We start from the raw sequence: 21,396 nt of genomic DNA on the forward strand, positions 1-21,396 counted from the left end.
ACACATACACACAGACTGGGAGGGGGCAGTCAAACATACACTGGGAGGGGGGCAGTCACACACACACAGACTGGGAGAGGGGCAGTCACACACACACAGACTGGGAGGGGCAGGGCAGTCACACACACAAACAGACTGGGAGCGGGGCAGTCAAACATACACTGGGAGGGGGGGCAGTCACACACACACAGACTGGGAAGGGGGCAGTCACACACACACACACACAGACTGGGAGAGGGGCAGTCACACACACACAGACTGGGAGGGGGAGGGCAGTCACACACACAAACAGACTGGGAGTGGGGGCAGTCACACACACATAGACTGGGAGGGGGGTAGTCACACACACACTGGGAGGGAGGGGCAGTCACACACACACTGGAAGGGAGGGGCAGTCACACACACACAGACTGGGAGGGGGCAGTCACACACACACACACACACTGGGTGCGGGGGCAGTCACACACACACTGGGAGGGGGGCAGTCACACACCCACACTGGGTGGGGGGCAGTCACACACCCACACTGGGTGGGGGGGCAGTCACACACACACTGGGAGGGGAGGCAGTCACACACACTGGGAGGGGGGCAGTCACACACACACTGGGAGGGGGGGCAGTCACACACACTGGGAGGGGGGGCAGTCACACACACAGACTGGGAGGGGGGCAGTCACACACACTGGGAGGGGGGGCAGTCACACACACACTGGGAGGGGGCAGTCACACACACACTGGGAGGGGGGGCAGTCACACACACACTGGGAGGGGGGGCAGTCACACACACTGGGAGGGGGGGCAGTCACACACACACACAGACTGGGAGGGGGGCAGTCATACACACACAAACTGGGAGGGGGCAGTCACACACACACAGACTGGGAAGGGGGCAGACACACACACACAGACTGGGAGGGGGCAGTCACACACACACACACACACAGACTGGGAAGGGGGCAGTCATACACACACAAACTGGGAGGGGGCAGTCACACACACACAGACTGGGAAGGGGGCAGTCACACACACACACACACACACACACACACACAGGGAAGGGGGCAGTCATACACACACAAACTGGGAGGGGGCAGTCACACACACACACACACACACAGACTGGGAGGGGGCAGTCACACACACACACACACACACACACACACACAGGGAAGGGGGCAGACACACACACACAGGCGACATGGTGCTTACCTGCTGTGAGCCTTCCTTCTGGTGTTTGCGCGACACACACACACACACACACACACACACACACACACACACACACCATCCGTCCCTGATACTAAGCCCCGCCCCCGGCAAATCCTGACCTCCAACCAATCCCCTGCTTCTACTCTAAAGCCCCGCCCCCGGCATCTTGCTATTGGGGAAAAAAATAAATACTCACGGCCGCCGCATCCTCCTCACGCTGCCGCCTCCGCGCACCGCCGCCGACTCGCTGATACACACAGACTGGGAGGGGGCAGTCACACATACACACAGACTGGGAGGGGGGTAGTCACACACACACTGGGAGGGGGGCAGTCACACACACACTGGGAGGGGGGGCAGTCACACACACACAGACTGGGAGGGGGGCAGTCACACACACACTGGGAGGGGGGGCAGTCACACACACTGGGAGGGGGGGCAGTCACACACACACACACACACACACACACACTGGGAGGGGGCAGTCACACACACACTGGGGGGGCAGACACACACAAACACAGAATGGGAGGGGGGCAGACACACACACACACAGACTTGGAGGGGGCAGACACACACTGGGAGAGGGGCATCACACAGTGGCAGGGGGCAGACAGACACACACACACAGAGAATGGGAGGGGGGCAGACACACACAGACACACACAGACTTGGAGGGGGCACTTACACACACTGGGAGAGGGGCATCACACAGTGGCAGGGGGCAGACAGACACACACACAGACACACAGACTGGGAGGGGGGGCAGTCACACATACACACAGACTAGGAGGGGGGTAGTCACACACACACTGGGAGGGGGGCAGTCACACACACACTGGGAGGGGGGGCAGTCACACACACTGGGAGGGGGGGAAGTCACACACACACACACACACACACACACACACACACACACACACACACACACACACACTGGGAGGGGGCAGTCACACACACACTGGGGGGGCAGACACACACACACACACACACAGAATGGGAGGGGGACAGACACACACACACACAGACTTGGAGGGGGCAGACACACACTGGGAGAGGGGCATCACACAGTGGCAGGGGGCAGACAGACACACACACAGACACACAGACTGGGAGGGGGCAGTCACACATACACACAGACTGGGAGGGGGGTAGTCACACACACACTGGGAGGGGGGCAGTCACACACACACTGGGAGGGGGGGCAGTCACACACACACAGACTGGGAGGGGGGCAGTCACACACACACTGGGAGGGGAGGCAGTCACACACACTGGGAGGGGGGCAGTCACACACACACTGGGAGGGGGGCAGTCATACACACACTGGGAGGGGGGGCAGTCACACACACTGGGAGGGGGGCAGTCACACACACACACACACACACACACACACACACACACACACACACACACACACACACACACACACACACACACACACACACACACTGGGAGGGGCAGTCACACACACACTGGGGGGGCAGTCACACACACACTGGGAGGGGAGGCAGTCACACACACACTGGGGGGGGGCAGTCACACACACACACACACTGGGAGGGGAGGCAGTCACACACACTCTGGGGGGGGGGCAGTCACACACCGACTGGGAGGGGAGCAGTCACACACACACTGGGGGGGGCAGTCACACACACACTGGGAGGGGGCAGTCACACACACACTGGGAGGGGAGGCAGTGACACACACACTGGGAGGGGAGGCAGTCACACACACACTGGGAGGTGGGGCAGTCACACACACACACACAGACTGGGAGGGGGGCAGTCATACACACACAAACTGGGAGGGGGGGCAGTCACACACACACAGGGAGGGGGGCAGTCACACACACTGGGAGGGGGGCAGTCACACACACACTGGGAGGGGGCAGTCACACACACTGGGAGGGGGGGCAGTCACACACACACTGGGAGGTGGGGCAGTCACACACACACCCACACTGGGTGGGGGGGCAGTCACACACCCACACTGGGTGGGGGGGCAGTCACACACACAGACTGGGAGGGGGGCAGTCACACACACACTGGGAGGGGGGCAGTCATACACACACACACAGACTGGGAGAGGGGCAGTCACACACACACAGACTGGGAGGGGGGCAGTCACACACACAGACTGGGAGGGGGGCAGTCATACACACACAGACTGGGAGGCAGGCAGTCACACACACACAGACTGGGAGGGGGGCAGTCATACACACACACACAGACTGGGAGGGGGGCAGACACACACACACAGACTGGGAGGGGGGCAGACACACACACACACAGACTGGGAAGGGGGCAGACACACACACACACACAGGCGACATGGTGCTTACCTGTAATGCCACTGTAGGGAGCCAGAAGTAGTGAGGGGAGGCAGTCACACACACAGACTGGGAGCGGGCAGTCACACACACACTGGGAGGGGAGGCAGTCACACACACACTGGGAGGTGGGGCAGTCACACACACACAGACTGGGAGGGGGGCAGTCATACACACACAGACTGGGAGGGGAGGCAGTCACACACACAGACTGGGAGGGGGGCAGTCACACACACACAGACTGGGAGGGGAGGCAGTCACACACACAGACTGGGAGGGGGGCAGTCACACACACACACAGACTGGGAGGGGAGGCAGTCACACACACAGACTGGGAGGGGGGCAGTCACACACACACTGGGAGGTGGGGCAGTCACACACACACACACACACACACACACAGACTGGGAGGGGAGGCAGTCACACACACAGACTGGGAGGGGGGCAGTCACATACACAGACTGGGAGGGGGGCAGTCACACACACAGACTGGGAGGGGGGCAGTCATACACACACACACAGACTGGGAGGGGGGCAGTCACACACACACACAGACTGGGAGGGGAGGCAGTCACACACACAGACTGGGAGGCGGGCAGTCACACACACACTGGGAGGTGGGGCAGTCACACACACACACACACACACAGACTGGGAGGGGGGCAGTCATACACACACAGACTGGGAGGGGAGGCAGTCACACACACAGACTGGGAGGGGGGCAGTCACACACACACAGACTGGGAGGGGGGCAGTCACACACACAGACTGGGAGGGGGGCAGTCATACACACACAGACTGGGAGGCAGGCAGTCACACACACACAGACTGGGAGGGGGGCAGTCATACACACACACACAGACTGGGAGGGGGGCAGACACACACACACAGACTGGGAGGGGGGCAGACACACACACACACACAGACTGGGAAGGGGGCAGACACACACACACACAGGCGACATGGTGCTTACCTGTAATGCCACTGTAGGGAGCCAGAAGTAGTGAGGCTTTTTTCCAGTCTGCCGGCAGTTTCAGTTGCCAGCTGTGAGCCTTCCTTCTGGTGAACACACACACACACACACACACACACACACACACCATCCGTCCCCAATACTAAGCCCCGCCCCCGGCAAATCCTGACCTCCAACCAATCCCCTGCTTCTACTCTAAAGCCCCGCCCCCGGCATCCTGCTATTGGGGAAAAAAAAAATACGGCCGCCGCCTCCTCCTCACGCCGCCGCCTCCGCGCACCGCCGCCGACTCGCGCACGGTACCAGTCACCAGGGGCAAAACCCGGGACATTTCCGGGACGGACTGTCAACCGGGACAGCACAGAAAAAAACGGGACTGTGCCGGCAAAACCGGGACGAATGGTCACTCTATAAATACACCTTATACTCCACATGCAGCACGTAACCGTGAATGCAGTATATACTCTATATACGCCATGTACCCCAATTACGACACCTTATAACCCTGCATGCAGCAAATGTACACCTTATAATCCACATACCGCACTTAACCCTGACTGCGGTATATACACTATGCACGCCATGTAACCCAATTACAGCACATTACAACACTGAATGCAGCATATATACACCTTATACTCCACATGCAGCACGTAACCGTGAATGCAGTATATACACTATATACGCTATGTAACCCAGTTACAGTACATTGTAACGGCGAATGCAGCACCTATACACACCCTAGCGTACAACAGAACGTAACTACGAGTGCAGTATACACACTATATACACCATGTCACCCCATTACAGCCCATTGTAACTTCGGATGCGGTATATATACACCCCCTATAATCCAAATACAATATACGCCATGTAACCCAATTACAGCCAATTGTACCTCGAATGCAGCTCGTATGCCTTATACCCCGAATACAACGCATTATAACCATACCCCGAATACAACGCATTATAACCACACTGAGGTGTATACACTTTATTCCCCACATACAGCCCGCTATCACTACGAATGCGGTATGCAGCGATACCCACGGCCATTCTAGCATTGATCATAACTTTATCCAATGTTGAAAGAAATCAATTACAGCACATTATACCACTGCCATGTAACCCCACTGAGTGTCCCGTGCTCCAACCCCGGGGGGGGGGGGGGGGGGTTGGGGGATACCCACGGCCATTCTGTTGGGGGAACCGTCGTGGCAAAAAAACGTGGGGGGTTGTTGTGCCTCCCTCTGGGCCCCCCCCCCCTCCCCAGCCGCAGAGGCTGATGGAGGGCGAGCCACGTGGCAAGGGAAACCCCCCTGGCTATTCCCTGGTACCGGCAAGGGGATCCCCCCGTTCCCCGGAGGCCCCCCCTCCCCGCCCGCCAGCTACCAAGGCTGATGGAGGGAGAGCCACGCGGTAAGGGGGATCCCCACTAGCTATCCCTTGGTCCGGCAGGCGGATCCCCCCCTTCGCCGGAGGCCCCCCCCTCCCCGCCCGCCGAGCAGGCCAGCCACGGAGGCTGAGGGAGGGAGAGCCGCGCGGTAGGGGGATCCCCCGTGGCAGCACTCCCCGGCCGCCTCGCAACTATCCCCTGGACAGCCATAGCGGAGGCGGAGGGGGGGGATGCTGCGATCGGGCCCAAAGGGAGACTACAAACTCACCTGGAGGAGAGGAGAGGACACTAAACTTCTCAGCAGACCGGGAGCAGAATGGAAGATTCAGCTCCCGGCTGCCTCTTTTGTACTGACCTAGGCCTGCCCCCCCCCCCCCCCAGGGGGGGCCGCGACGGCGGCCCAGAGATCCCAGGGAGGTGAGGGGGGAGGGGGCTTGCCCCCTGGTCATGGGCTTCCCTCGCCTAATTGGCTGGAGGGATTGCTTCTGCAGGGGGCCAAGCTTTATATATTATGTGTATAGACTCTACCGCGCTGGGAGTCCGTCCCCGGACCTGATAATCAGCCCTTCCCCGCTCACCATTTGTCCCGGCACTTAGCTGCTCCCAGCCCTTTGTCACGACCCAGCATTTCTCTGCAGACAACGCAGCTAAGTGAATTACTGTGCCTGCATGCAAAGAAATGCTAAAACACACATTACATTACTGGCTGCCTTTCTAAGGCCGTGTTCAGGGTGGCTGCTACGCGACGCGTGCGTGCGCACGTCCGTCGCAATTTCAGATTGTTTGGTGGGAGTGTTCAAACTGAAAACTCCACGGGCGGTAAAGTGCAGCGTTGACGCCGCTGTAACCAGAAATGATATTTGGGGCTGCAGTCGCATCACGTGAGCTGGTTCAGCGAACCAGCTCCGTGACACATTCCCCCCGCCAAGCCCCCAAATGCCGCGACCCGACTCCTGCAGCCTGAACACAGATCGCCAGGCTGCAGGAGCACGCGGGGGAGGTGCGCGTGGACGCACGCTGCCGCAGCAGCAGCCACGCTGAACTCGGCCTTACTGTATGGGGAAAAGGCTACACTCTAACATGGGGCATAAAGTGCTTTTCTACATATATATAGCCAGGCCTTCGGCATCTATTTCTGGGCCTTTCCTCTGTCAGTCCTGTTAGAACAGGCAGTGGAAAGGTTAATTCCTTCAGTTAGCCTGTTTGCATTTCAGCTCTGAGTATAGTAGCAATATTCAGGGGGGGGGCTAAGGGGAGCTGAGGGGGGGGAAAGGGGAGCAGAGGAAGGGGGGGAAAGGGGAGCGGAGGGGGGGGAAAGGGGAGCGGAGGGGGGGGGGGAAAGGGGAGCTGAGGGGGGGGGGAAAGGGGAGCGGAGGGGGCGGAAAGGGGAGCGGAGGAGGGGGGGGAAAGGGGAGCGGGGGGGGAAAGGGGAGCGGAGGGGGTGATGGAAAGGGGAGCAGAGGGGGGGGGAAAGGGGAGCGGAGGGGGGGGGGAAGGGGAGCGGAGGGGGGGTGGAAAGGGGAGTGGGGGGGGGAAAGGGGAGCAGGAGGGGGGAGAAAGGGGAGCGGGAGGGGGGAGAAAGGGGAGGGGGGAGAAAGGGGAGCGGGAGGGGGGAGAAAGGGGAGCGGGAGGGGGGAGAAAGGGGAGGGGGGAGAAAGGGGAGCAGGAGGGGGGAGAAAGGGGAGGGGGGAGAAAGGGGAGCGGGAGGGGGGAGAAAGGGGAGCGGGGGGGAGAAAGGGGAGGGGGGGGGAGAAAGGGGAGGGGGGGAGAAAGGGGAGGGGGGGGGGAGAAAGGGGAGGGGGGGGAGAAAGGGGAGGGGGGGAGAAAGGGGAGGGGGGGGAGAAAGGGGAGGGGGGGAGAAAGGGGAGGGGGGGGGGAGAAAGGGGGGGGGGGTCGACACACTGCTTGGACAGTTAAGGCAGGTGTCATTACGTCCCTCATAATGCACACACAAAAAACGTCTGCTACAGCCGTGTATACCACGGGGGAACTCTTCCCTAACTCCTCCTGTTGTCACCCTTCAAATCCCGGCACCAAAGTTGGGCGCAAAGACCTTGCAACAATTTGCCTCGCTACATCACCCCCTTGGCCTAATAAACATGCTATTACTATTAGTTCACATTAGCCCAAGGAAGGGGGGTTACATTTGTTGGGCGATCTGATTGAAAAACACAAAGCCCCCCCCCCCCGTTCCCCGTGACTCGCGGCTCGCCCCCCCCACCCGTTCCCCCGTGACACGCGGCTCGCCCCCCCCCCATTCCCCATGACTCGCCCCCCCCCCCCGTTCCCCATGATTCGCCCCCCCCCCCGTTCCCCATGACTCGCCCCCCCCCCCCCCCCCGTTCCCCGTGACTCGCGCTCCCCCCCGCCGGCGCCCACTTGTCCCCCGATGTGCCGTCCGGCTGAGTGAGGCGTGCAGCCGGCGGCAGGAAGCACCCTGTGTGGGCCTGTGTGGGCCTGAGGCGCGAGGCTGCGCGCCTGAAATGGGAGAGTTACTGGCGCCATAAGCTGAGGCGGGACGCGCAGTTACTTACCTGAGGGGGAGGTAGCGCCGGGGAGGTAAGGAAGCGGCTGGGGTAGGAGGGCCGCGCTTCCCCTCCGTCTGGAGCCGGGCGGCGCACGTGATGGGGGTGGGACGGACAGAGGGGGGGGGGGTGGTGTGTGTGTGTGTGTTTGTGTGTGTGTCCTGTCTGTATATGTGTATGTGTCCTGTCTGTCTATCTGTGTCCTGTCTGTCTATCTGTGTCCTGTCTGTGTATCTCAGTGTGTGTGTGTGTGTATCTGTGTGTGTCTCAGTGTGTGTGTATCTCAGTGTGTGTGTGTGTGTATCTGTGTGTGTCTCAGTATGTGTGTATCTCAGTGTGTGTGTGTGTATCTGTATGTGTCTCAGTGTGTGTTTATCTTTGTGTGTGTCTCAGTGTCCTGCCTGTGTGTGTCTCCGTGTCCTGCCTGTGTGTGTCTCCGTGTGTCTCCGTGTATCTCTGTGTGAGTGTATGTGTGTGTCCGGCCAATGAGAGGTGTGCGGGGGCGGGCCAAGGGAGCCAATGGGATTGCCGCTAGGGACACAGGGGACACAGGGAGACACATACAGAAACGGCCACAGAACACTTTCACAAATATATAGTAGATAGATAGATAGATAGATAGATAGACACACTATTAAGGTTATGGTGGGTAAAAAAGTGACAAAAACCCTCCACAGTAAAGCATAAAGCAACTGTAAATATTACTGTATGTTCATTTGCATGTCTTAGACAGGTCTGCAACCCTGTCTTTCCCCATTGTCACCCAGCATACAGCGCTTCCACTGCAGCAAGGGATTCTGGGAAATGACATGCAAATGAGCACTCAGTGCCACCTTTTGTCTCAAGCTCGTATTACACAAGCCAATCCTCAAGCCAATGCACACTGTTTTAAACACAGCTTTTAGACAGAGGCTGGGATGAGATGCAAAGCCATTAAACCCACTCACAGACATGTTTCAACCTTGTTTTTTTTAACTTTTTTATTCAACAACTTTTTTAAGTTTACAGACTTTTTTGGAAACCAAAAAAACACACCATAGTGACAACAGTCACCCAACATTAGAAAGACACCAAAACATAATATATTTACATTTTCTTCCTTCATCCTTCAGATATATACAAACACAAAGATAAACTTTTCAGAAGGGAAAAAAAAACCATAACTTTACGAAAAAACCCTATAACCAAAACATCATACAAAGATAAGAACCATATACTTCAAGATTCTTCCATTTAAAAACAAAAACCCTTTCTCTATTCTCAAGTGATGCGATCATCTGTTTTAATTCTTTCTCCATACGTTCCAAACCTCTCTTACTTTCCTCTAACTGGAATCCAGACATCACACTTTTTTCATACCCGTCCCTTGCCTCTTTCACATCCCAATATCTCCGCCCAAATCCCCTCGCAAGTTGATTGTGCAAAACCTCTTCCTTTGTAAGCCCTACTTCATCCTTTCCCTGGGTGCTCCTCCCCTTACTATCTCCCGCAGAATTTGCCTCTTTTGCCTGTACAATCCCTTTTTTGCCTGCCTTTTCTTCACTTTCGTTCCCACTCACTCCACTTACACTTCTCTGTATTTTAGTTCCCTCCACGCTTATCTGACTTTTTTGTGAGGACGAGCTGTTGCTCTCGCTACTCTCTTTCTCCCTCACCTCTCCCCTAGCCTCTTTTATTTTAACCCATTGTACATGCTCCTTTTTTAATTCTTCATATTGCTCTTTTGTCAGATGTTTTCTTTGGTACATCATTTTTTCCAATCTTTCTATTATCTGTTCATCACTACTCCCCCCATGCTGCTTCCGAAAAATACCCACCCAAAACAGAACATCTCCCACTGCGTTCTCAAATTGTTCCATTTTCTCTTTTAGGGTTACCTTCCCTGATACTTTTTTAACTTTACCCTCTACACCCTTCTCTCTAGGCTCCACTTTACTCTGGCAATCCTTATCATCCTTTGTTTCTATCCCTTGCGAAGACTCGTTTTTGCTTCCACTAACAACAAACCCTTTACACTTACTCTTTCCCTCTTTACCTTTTCCACTCGCACCACCAGGGCCTGCCTTCTCCTCAGTTTCTTGCGCTTCCCTATCTAACTTCTTATTTTCCTCTTTTCCTTTACTTACGGTCTGTTCCTCTTCCCCACTCCCGTCAATACTGGACAAATCCAGCGCACAAAACTTTGACTTCGTCACCTTATCTTGCCGTAGCTCACTCTTCCCCTCCCCATCAACTGTACAAACATCATTGTCACTTTGTAAACTTCGTTTTTGCGCCCCTTTCTTGGGTCCGCTCGTGTCCATTATTTCCACTTCCACCTCCCCCTCTATTGGGCCACTTGCTAGCATTTCTTCTCTTCTTAAATCCTCCTCATACATTGCTGTTATAGCCGGATCAAGCCCTCCCTCTTGGGAACTCTCCATCTCACAAATTCCCAGACCCTCAACTGTCTCTTCCTCTTCTTCTAGCACAATGCCCCCTTTTGCTGCCTGGGCATATGTCCTTTTTGTGCACTGCCGTGCCAAGTGTCCTTCCTCTCCGCAAAGATGGCATCTCTTAGGGACTCCACAGTTGGCTGCAGTATGTCCCTCTTCCCCACAATTACGGCACACAATTCCCGTTTTCCTGCAACCCTCCCTCCTTTGTATGTCCATAAGTGTGGCAATGCCTGCAATATAGAGGCTGTCCCGAGTAAAACAAAAATCCTCTGTCTCCTCTGATATTGAACATGGCCGGTGGGTGTGTAACTCCTCCCACACATGATGGATCCCGTCTGAACCGTACCCAGAAACGTCTCTTCCCGTTGTACATGCCATATGGGTTTTTAAGTTCTTCACCTCCTCTGATCATTTCACAATACCGTTTCAAAAAAGTCACAATCTCCTCTTTCCTTGCATACGGATTGTACATGTGAATTACAAGTGGTCTCTCCTCCAGCATAAAACTTGGTATTACCTTGATGCCGTGTAATATCGGGTCACCAGACTTCTCCTTGCACTTTTCAAAAGTGCACCAAACATCCGCTTCTTGATGACAGGTCAGGTCATAAATCCCCTGTGCAGGGAAATCCTGAAGGCAGAAGATCCTCTCAGTGTCCAGACCGATCAATTGCTTCAGCACCTTCTCCACTATCCACAGCAGGTTCACTCGACTTCTCTCGGTCTCCTCGATCAGGAACCGAATGGAATTGCGCATTCCAGCTTGCGATGTCATCTCTGCTCTCCCAAGCTCAGGTGCGGCACCCCAAAAGCAGCAAGGGACTTTAGCCAGTAAAGGCGATGTCCCAGGGCAAAGGTGCCGGCCCCTCACTTCCGCATCCGCTCGCTCAGAACCGCTCACTCAGGATCACTCCTCTTAGCTCGAGATGGCGTGCCCCCCCAAAAGCAGCAGGAGTCTTTAGTCCCCGAAGGGACGATGACTCAAGGCCAAGGGGACACAGGCTCAGCTACACAGCTGTTTCGACCTTAATGGGTCTCATCAGTGTGGGGTTGGTCTTAATGGCAAAGCAGGTTTGAGACTAGACTAGGTAATCACCACTACTATTAAGGTTATGGTGGGTAAAAAAGTGACAAAAACCCTCCACAGTAAAGCATAAAGCAACTGTAAATATTACTGTATGTTCATTTGCATGTAAAGGTAATCCCAAGTTTTATGCTGGAGGAGAGACCACTTGTACTTCACATGTACACTCCGTATGCAAGGAAAGAGGAGATTGTGACTTTTTTGAACCGGTATTGGGAAATGATTAGAGGAGGTGAAGAACTAAAAAATCCGTATGGCATGTTCAACGGGAAGAGACGTTTCTGGGTACGGTTCAGACGGGATCCATCATGTGCGGGAGGAGTGACACACCCACCGGCCATGTTCAATATCAGAGGAGACAGAGGATTTTTGTTTTACTCGGGACAGCCTCTATATTGCAGGCATTGCCACACTTTTGGACCTACAAAGGAGGGTTGCACGAAAACGGGAATTGTGTGCCGTAATTGCGGGGAAGAGGGACATACTGCAGCCAACTGTGGAGTCCCTAAGAGATGCCATCTTTGCGGAGAGGAAGGACACTTGGCACGGCAGTGCACAAAAAGGACATATGCCCAGGCAGCAAAAGGGGACATTGTGCTAGACGAAGGGGAAGAGACAGTTGAGGGTCTGGGAATTTGTGAGATGGAGAGTTCCCAACAGGGAGGGCTTGATCCGGCTATAACAGCAATGTATGAGGAGGATTTAAGAAGAGAAGAAATGCTAGCAAGTGGCCCAATAGAGGGTTTGGCGGGTTCTATAAGTGATATCGTGGAGAAAAAAGAGGAAGATCTCTTCCTGGACTCCTTGGCCCAGAAACTGGAGGTGGGGGGAGGGGAGGAGACGGGAGCAGTGCATCAGAAAGATGCGGGGGGGGAGGGGGGAAATACGGTCATTGAGTGTGGTGGAACCTAGCTGGGCGGAAAGTATGGAGTTTCAAGATGCACAGAGGGGGAGGGAAGGTCCCCAAGATGTCTTGGAGGAGGAAATGGAAATAGGAGGGAAAAAGCTCAAAAGCGTAAAAATCTGCAAGGGATAGAAACAAAGGAAGATAAGGATAGCCAGAGTAAAGGGGAGCCTAGAGAGGAAGGTGTAGAGGGTAAAGTTGTAAAAGTATCAGGGAAAGTAACCCTAAAAGAGAAGATGGAACATTTTGAAGATGCAGTGGGAGATGTTCTATTTTGGGTTGGTATTTTTCGGAAGCAGCATGGGGGGAGTAGTGAGGAACAGATAATAGAAAGATTAGAAAAACTGATGTACCAAAGAAAACAGCTGACAAAAGAGCAGTATGAAGAATTTAAAAAGGAGCATGTACAGTGGGTTAAAATAAAAGAGGCTAGGGGAGAGGTGAGGGAGAAGGAGAGAAGTGAGAGCAATAGCTCGTCCTCACAAAGCCAGATAAGCGTGGAGGGAACTAAAATACAGGGAAGTGTAAGTGGAGTAAGTGGGAATGAAAGTGATGGAAAGGCAGGCCAACAGAGTGGGGGTGAAGGGGGAGAGATTAGGGAAAGTAAAGGGGGAAAAGGAGAAAAGGCAGGCCTTAGTGGAAGAACAAAAGTAAGTTATGAAAGCGAGAGAGAAAGGAAGGCGAGGGAGTGGCATGTAAAAGAGGTGATAAATAATATAAATAAAGAGGCAGGTGACTTAGGGTTTAATGTTTCAAAAACGGAATGGCTGAAAGTACAGTTCACAAAAGCAGAGGTGTCTAAAGAGGAAGTAAGAAAATTAGAAATACAATGTAGTACGTATCATATCCGTGAGGCGTTAGAGAAATTGCTGGGACACGTGAAGTAATTAGATGCAATGTTAAATGTCCTGTGGAAAGTACGAAAAGTCGTGTGTAGAAATGGGAAGTAATCATATTTTTTTGTATTGAGTGTGTTTGGTAGTAGATGCACAGATGATGCCTTGGAATGTGTTGTTTTGTTTGGCTTTTTAGAATGGTTTTGTGCCTTTGGGTTGGTTTTTGTCTTGGCAATATAAGGATTGTATAGTGATGTTTTCGGTTTATTATTTTCTGTAAAATGATACTAAATGGTTGTTAATACAGTATGTGAACCGTAAAAAAAAAAAAAATGTCTGTGAGTGGGTTTAATGGCTTTGCATCTCATCCCAGCCTCTGTCTAAAAGCTGTGTTTAAAACGGCATGCATTGGCTTGAGGATTGGCTTGTGTAATACGAGCTTGAGACAAAAGGTGGCACTGAGTGCTCATTTGCATGTCATTTCCCAGAATCCCTTGCTGCAGTGGAAGCGCTGTATGCTGGGTGATAATGGGGAAAGACAGGGTTGCAGACCTGTCTAAGACATGCAAATGAACATACAGTAATATTTACAGTTGCTATATATATATACATATATATGTACCCCTCAGTTTTATACAGTCATGGTGTTCATCATGTGTGGGACGCAGAGCCCAGAACCTAATGTCATGTTAGCATCAGAGAGTCACAGTAATAACTCAGCACTCACCCATGTAACACCTTCTCTGGTAGCTCTATGTCTGTGTCTCTATCTACCTTTCTGTCTCCTGCATGACCAGGGAGGCTGCGAGGGACCCCCTCCCACTTGGAACCGGTACCCACATATAACAGACGAGTAATGACAGACTCAGTTTGGAGGTATAAAAGGCCGCGGCTTTGTTTATTAACAATCATAATACTGGAGTAAGCGCTAGTCCAAGCCAGAGTGGGGTCAGAGGGTCAGCCAGGCCTTGGCCTTCTGCCCCCGTACCCGGCCGACCCCTAAAGAGCCGGCCGTTGTTGCGAGTGGGTTCCCGGGTGTCACGTTAGCTTGACCCCGCCCAATCGCTCCTACCCCCGGGCGACGCCCGCCCCGAGCCCATCTGGCAAGGACAAGCACTTACCCCCGAACTGCCGCCGCGACAGTGGTAAAATGACCAACTGGAGCCTCCTGAAGGAACTTCAGTCCTTTGTTTCTCGGGAGGTCTTCGGACACTGCCCTGTAAAATATGATGGTACATGTTACAGCTTACAGGTAGTGCAGACACCTTATCACCAAGGGAATTGTAAATACTCCACGGAGTGGCCGGGGGCAAGCGTCTGCCCCCGACTGTCTTGCTAATGGGGTGGGTGGGTGGGAACTTCGCAGCAGACCGGGAGCAGAATGGAAGATTCAGCTCCCGGCTGCCTCTTTTGTACTGCCCTAGGCCTGTCCCCTCCCCCCCCCCAGGGGGGGCCGTGACGGCGGCCCAGAGATCCCAGCGAGGTGAGGGGGAGGGGGGCTTGCCCCCTGGTCATGGGCTTCCCTCGCCTAATTGGCTGGATAGATTGCTTGACCAGGGAGGCTGCGAGGGACCCCCTCCCACTTGGAACCGGTACCCACATATAACAGACAAGTAATGGCAGACTCAGTTTGGAGGTATAAAAGGCCGCGGCTTTGTTTATTAACAATCATAATACTGGAGTAAGCGCTAGTCCAAGCCAGAGTGGGGTCAGAGGGTCAGCCAGGCCTTGGCCTGCTGCCCCCGTACCCGGCCGACCCCTAAAGAGCCGGCCGTTGTCGCGAGTGGGTTCCCGGGTGTCACGTTAGCTTGACCCCGCCCAATCGCTCCTACCCCCGGGCGACGCCCGCCCCGAGCCCATCTGGCAAGGACAAGCACTTACCCCCGAACTGCCGCCACTCACGGCTCTATTTAAACCTCCTTAAATTAGACCGTGCCGCCAACCCCGCAAGGACACTCTCAAACCCCTCCTGCAATTCGTTATTGAACAAGTCCGCCCCTATCTCGGATAAGTGTGTGCCGTCGACCCGGAACAGGCCAGTTGACTTGTTGTCGAACTCGGGATGGGTGATCTGCCATCCCCCACACTGCGTCACAAACTTCCCCACCATCTTGTTCAGTTTGACCCGCGCTCGGTCGATGGCGCCCGGTGCCCTCGCGCCCCTCCACACTCTCCTGCACAATATGTCCGACCAAACGATCTGTACTTCTGGCCAACTGGTGAGTATGAGGGCCAGGTCGTGTTTTATTGAATTAACCAGCTTTAAGTAGCGTCGAGCGGCCAGGTCGTTGCCCCCGACGTGGAGGAGCAAGATCTGCGGCGCCCTCCTATCCCTGCCCATCACCATTAGCCGCGGGAGCAACTGAGCCCACCGCAGCCCCCAACCTCCCCCCCATACCACATTTGCCTCCTCCGTTCGCAACCCGAGGTTAGCCCCGCATGGGCGTTTGACAGCCCGCTTCTCTGCCCAGTGTATAAGCGAGTCTCCGATTATCCAAGTGGGTGCGGCGTCTGTGAAGGTATAAAGAGGATGAGGGGGTTTATCCAAGCACGCTAAATACCAGATAATGCGGGCCTGATATAGGACCGGTATCTGTTAGACTTCCATCGCCCTATCTTTTGTATCGCAGCTACTGACAGCCCCGCGCGTGATGCCTCCGTTGCCGCCCCAATCCGGAACGAATGTGTCCCGTATTGTGCCTCTTCGAGGCCCTGGTGTCTTAGGCACATGCGGTAAACCCGCAGGTACTGGAATCTAGATAACGGTACCCCGTCCGCGTGAAGGAGCAGGGGACCCTGACCGTCTGGCCTGCATGCCAAGTATTCCCTGAGCGTGCTCACTGGGCAAAATTTGGTCCCTGGTAGCCCTAGCAAAGATATCCACGCTCCCCTTCCCCGCTGGTCTGTTTTTGACCTTTTCACGTGTAGTTTGACCCACCCTTCCCCTAAGACTATGTCCTCAAACTGCATCCCTCCCTCGCCCTTGCGCGACGCGCACACCAACTCCCCGGCTCGCAGTGCTGCGAAGAAAGCCAATGCAAACGTCAGCCGGAAAAGTTTCGCCTCGAACCCCGATAGGCACACTCTGTCTGTGGCCTGCATTAAACCTTCTAATATCGCTGGTGTCACTGGCCTTCTGCTGTCATTTGTCGCCGTCCCCTTTGTTAACCCCGCTAGGACCCTTTTGATGATAAACGCCTTCGTTAGGTCCCCCTTGCCTTCTAGCTGCAAAAAGAAGGAGACTCCTGTCACTTTTTTCCCTATGGATCCTCCCGCTAAACCCCTTGCCCTTAAGTTTAGGACAAATGATAGCAAGGTCCCGACTCCCAATACGTCGAGACCCAATTCCCCTGCCAGACTTTGATAATCGCGCCACGCTGCGTTAGGCCTGCTATTTGCAACCGCCCCTTTACCCCCTTCCCGCATGCATATTTGCTATACCAGCATATTTTCCTGATCGTGCCCAGTCAGGAAGTGGGATTACCCGCACCATCCCAGGCCATGCGCTGAACAGGAAGTGGGATCACACACACCAAACCAGGGGCATGCGGCCCTGTGCTGAACAGTGAGTGGGGGGTTACCCATCCATAGCAGGGCCATGTGCTGAACAGGAAGTGGGGTTACCCATACAAAAGCAGGGCCGTATATTAAACAGGAAATGGGACTACCCATACAACCGCAGGGCCGTATATTAAACAGGAAATGGGATTACCCATACGATAGAGGGAGCCAAGTGCTGAACAGGAAGAGGGATTACCCATGCCCTACCATGGCCTGCGCTGAACAGGAAGTGAAATTAACCCCTACACGCGTTATACCTCTGCCTGCAGCATAACGCACCGTATACCCCACGTCGTCCTGAATGTAGCATGTAACGCTGGACCAATACAGCACATGACCCCCAAAGGCAGTATATACACACACCATATGCTCCACGCAATGGCCCGAAGCCAAGCATGCAGCATATACACCATATAATCCAGACCCGTCATGTAACCCCGCATGTGGTCTATAAACATTATATTCAGAACCCAGCATGTAACCGTGATCGCAGTGTATACCATATAATCCAAATACAGCACGCCACCACCACTGCGGTACCGTATACACCCCTGTAACCCAAATACCGCACATTATAACACTGACTGTAGCATATATACCCGTTATAATCCAATACGGCGCGTAACCTTGACTGCAGTATATCCGCTATACCCGCCATGTAACCCACTTAAAGCACATTATAACACTGAATGCAGCATATATACACCTTATACTCCACATGCCGCACGTAACCGTGAATGCAGTATATACTCTATAAACGACCTTATAACCCTGAATGCAGCATATATACACTTTATAATCCACATACAGCACTTACCCTGAATGCGGTACATACACTATGTACGCCATGTAACCCAATTACAGCACATTACAACACTGAATGCAGCATAAATACATAGGGTGACCAGATTTCGAAAATGAAAAACCGGGACACCTTAAAAAATAATTTATTAAACAAATTACATCACGTGACACCCCCCGTTGCCATGACAATGAGACACTCTGATGCCCCTGCAGTGTTAGTGTGTATAGAGGTGGGGGCTTTGCTTGGGCCCTTCAACTCTTACAGCCAGGGCATTATTGGCCAGGAATGCCCAGTTCGGAGGGGATTACTACTTCAAAATGTATTTGATTCGTAACAACATCAAAAAACTCTAATACCAATAACTAACAACCACAGACAATGATAATCTAAACCATCAAATAAAATGTCTACGGCCCTTGTTCAAGCATGTTTGCGGTACTTACCAGATAAATCAGTGCCTGCAATCCACGACTGTATCCGCCTCTCCGAACGTCTATAAGCAATCCAGCGTTCCTGGTGTGTGGCTGAAGAGGTGAGGGACTCCCTCCTCTCAAACGGAAAAGAAGAGCAAAAAATAGAGTTGGAACATACCTATCATACAGGGATGAGAGAGAGAGACAGAGAATGAGAGAGAGACAGAGAATGAGAGAGAGACACAGAGAGAGAGAGACAGAGAATGAGAGAGATACAGAGAATGAGAGAGAGACACACAGAGAGAGAGACAAAAGTAATGTAATGTATAACCATTATACCGTACCCCCTAGTATTCGTGTAATCATTGTCCCACACCCCCTATTACTCACGCTTTGGCAATACTGAAATGTTCTTTTGTCATGCCAATAAAGCTGATTTGATTTGAGAGACAGAGACACACAGAGAGAGACAGAGACACACAGAGAGAGACAGAGACACAGAGAGAGAGAGAGACACGGGCCTATTTAGTAAGCGTCGATAAGGCTGCGTCTATAGTATTTCAGACGGAGGGAAGGCACACGCTGCAATACACTTGCTGAAGTCTGAGCTTTTTTATGGCTTTGCAGGGTATGCTTCGGGCGCGATTTGGGGGCGTGGCAATGAATATTTGGAGGCGTGGCAATAACGTTCCGGCGCGGACGTCACTTCCCTACCTCACATCCCGATCCACCGGCATTTTTTCAGATGCAGCATCTGAAGCACTGTGCAGACAAGAAGAAAAATGCACACAATGCGCACCAGAGATTAAAATATAGTAAATTATTTATTAATAAAACAAGAAATAACCGTGGGGGATCCAACCCCTCAGTACATATGCGTCACAGATCCGGGTTCGGTTACAGAGTGACCTGACGTGTCACGACAGGTCACTCTGCGCGTATTCTGACAGGCTGAGACGGCGTTTGCAGGTAGGAATTTATATATACACTATATCTTCATCTCCTTCATAGTAATGACATTAAAAACACATTTATTCACAGAATTAAGTAGTCACTGTGTGGGATTAGTTTAAGATTTATTTATTAGATAATTTATCACTATGTAACACACTTTAAATCACAAATAAATAGGTATCACATTATTGCAATGTATTCAGTTGTAAGATATTAATGTTATTTGTAACACACAGTAGATTAGAAACATCACAATAATTAAGTATTAAATGTAATATTTATTGATCCCTGTAGCACTATTACAATTTGTTGGCATGGTAATCTATAACAGGGGAGCGCAAACTTCTGAAGCTGCGTCCCCCTGCCTTGCCTCCCCCGGTCTTGCGCCCCCTCTCCTACCTGCCAGCACACTCCGGGGTCGAGTGACGTCACATGACCCCGCGGTGTCATATGATGCCGCGTTGCCATGGAGACGTATCTGAATCCCGGTCAGTGTTACTGTTGCAGAGGCCTCACGTGATCCCCGGCATTTCATTTAAATGCCTTGGGGAGGAGCGCGGGACCTCTGCACCCGCCCGCGCACCCCCAGACAAATCTCCCGCCCCCCAGTTCACGCAACGCTAACCTATAACATTATGTGTGTGTATATGTGTGTGTAAATATATATATACACATATACACACACATATATATATATATATGTATATATATATATATATATATATTTATATATACATATATATCTTCTTCTCTCCGAAGAAGACCGTTTTATATGTATGTATGTGTGTGTGTGTAAATATATATATGTATGTGTGTGTATATATATATATATATATATATATATATATATATATATATATACATACGTATGTGTGTATATATATATATATGTGTGTGTGTGTGTCATACAAGAATCTATTACTGTATTATCTAAAATCAGTAACACATGTGATCTATTATGCCATTACCAATTGGACTGTAGGACTATAAAACCATTACGAGTGAGTTGTAGCATTATCCCCTGATGAAATCGGCCGTGTGCTGAAGAAACGCGTAGGTACTTTCTTCTCGTTATTGCCACACTATCCGTCTTGACGCCGGAAGGGAAGTTGGTACGCAACCAAGACGAGACACCGGAATTACAGAGTGGAATCCACCTTGATGCGGCGTTACGTGACCTGCAGCGGCATTTGACGAGGGTGACGTCACATGACTCCGCGGCGTAATTTAACACCGCGTTGCCATGGACACGAGTGACGCCGGCAGAGTCAAGGTAATGCCTCGAGGAAGTGCGCGGGGCCTCTGCAACCACGCGCCACCCCCCCCCCCCCCCCGAAAAATCTCCCCCCCCCCCACTTGGCGCACCTCTGGGTTATACCATATATATATATATATATATATATATATATATACACACACACACACACACATATACACACACACACACACACACACACGTGTATGTGTGTATAAAACAGACTATATATATACATATAGTATGATATATATATATATATACATACTATATGTATATATATATATATATGTATATATATATATATATATATATATATGTATATATATTAGAAAAAGAAAAGAGAAAAAAGAGAAAAAGCGCCCGATCCTTGTGTAAAATCAGATGAACAATTTAATAAATCATGGACATGACAAATGCACACTTACAATTTGTCTGATTAAAACAAGCATTTTATGGGACCTGCCCATGCACCAAACGAAGACTCCACAGTCACCTCCGCTCTGCAATCTCACGATTAGTTCGTATTCCAGTACTTGAGAACGCCGTTTTCTCCAGGGTGTATATCAACCATCCGTCAGGAGCTTCTCAGCAGCGTGCGTCCGCCATTACTCCCACGCATGTGGTACTGGATACCGGAAGGACTTTGCTTGTGTTTCCTTGGTCTCTCTCTGGTGCCGAAGGCAGGTCAGCCACCGTAGTTACAATGTA

General features: G+C 52.4%; 1 long non-coding RNA gene across 1 annotated transcript in view; it reads right to left on the reverse strand.

Annotated features, from left to right (window-relative positions):
• Positions 1-19,229, reverse strand: part of LOC142482959 (uncharacterized) — a 44,635-nt gene extending 25,406 nt beyond the window's left edge. The window contains exons 1-2 of the long non-coding RNA XR_012797150.1: positions 19,191-19,229; positions 18,507-18,612 (exon numbers count right to left, since the gene is read on the reverse strand). This is a non-coding gene — a long non-coding RNA (uncharacterized LOC142482959). The remainder of the gene's footprint in view (positions 1-18,506; positions 18,613-19,190) is intronic.
• Positions 19,230-21,396: the final 2,167 nt, after the last annotated feature.

The sequence above is a fragment of the Ascaphus truei genome, unplaced genomic scaffold (genome assembly GCF_040206685.1).
Source record: "Ascaphus truei isolate aAscTru1 unplaced genomic scaffold, aAscTru1.hap1 HAP1_SCAFFOLD_283, whole genome shotgun sequence".
Lineage (NCBI taxonomy): Eukaryota > Metazoa > Chordata > Amphibia > Anura > Ascaphidae > Ascaphus > Ascaphus truei.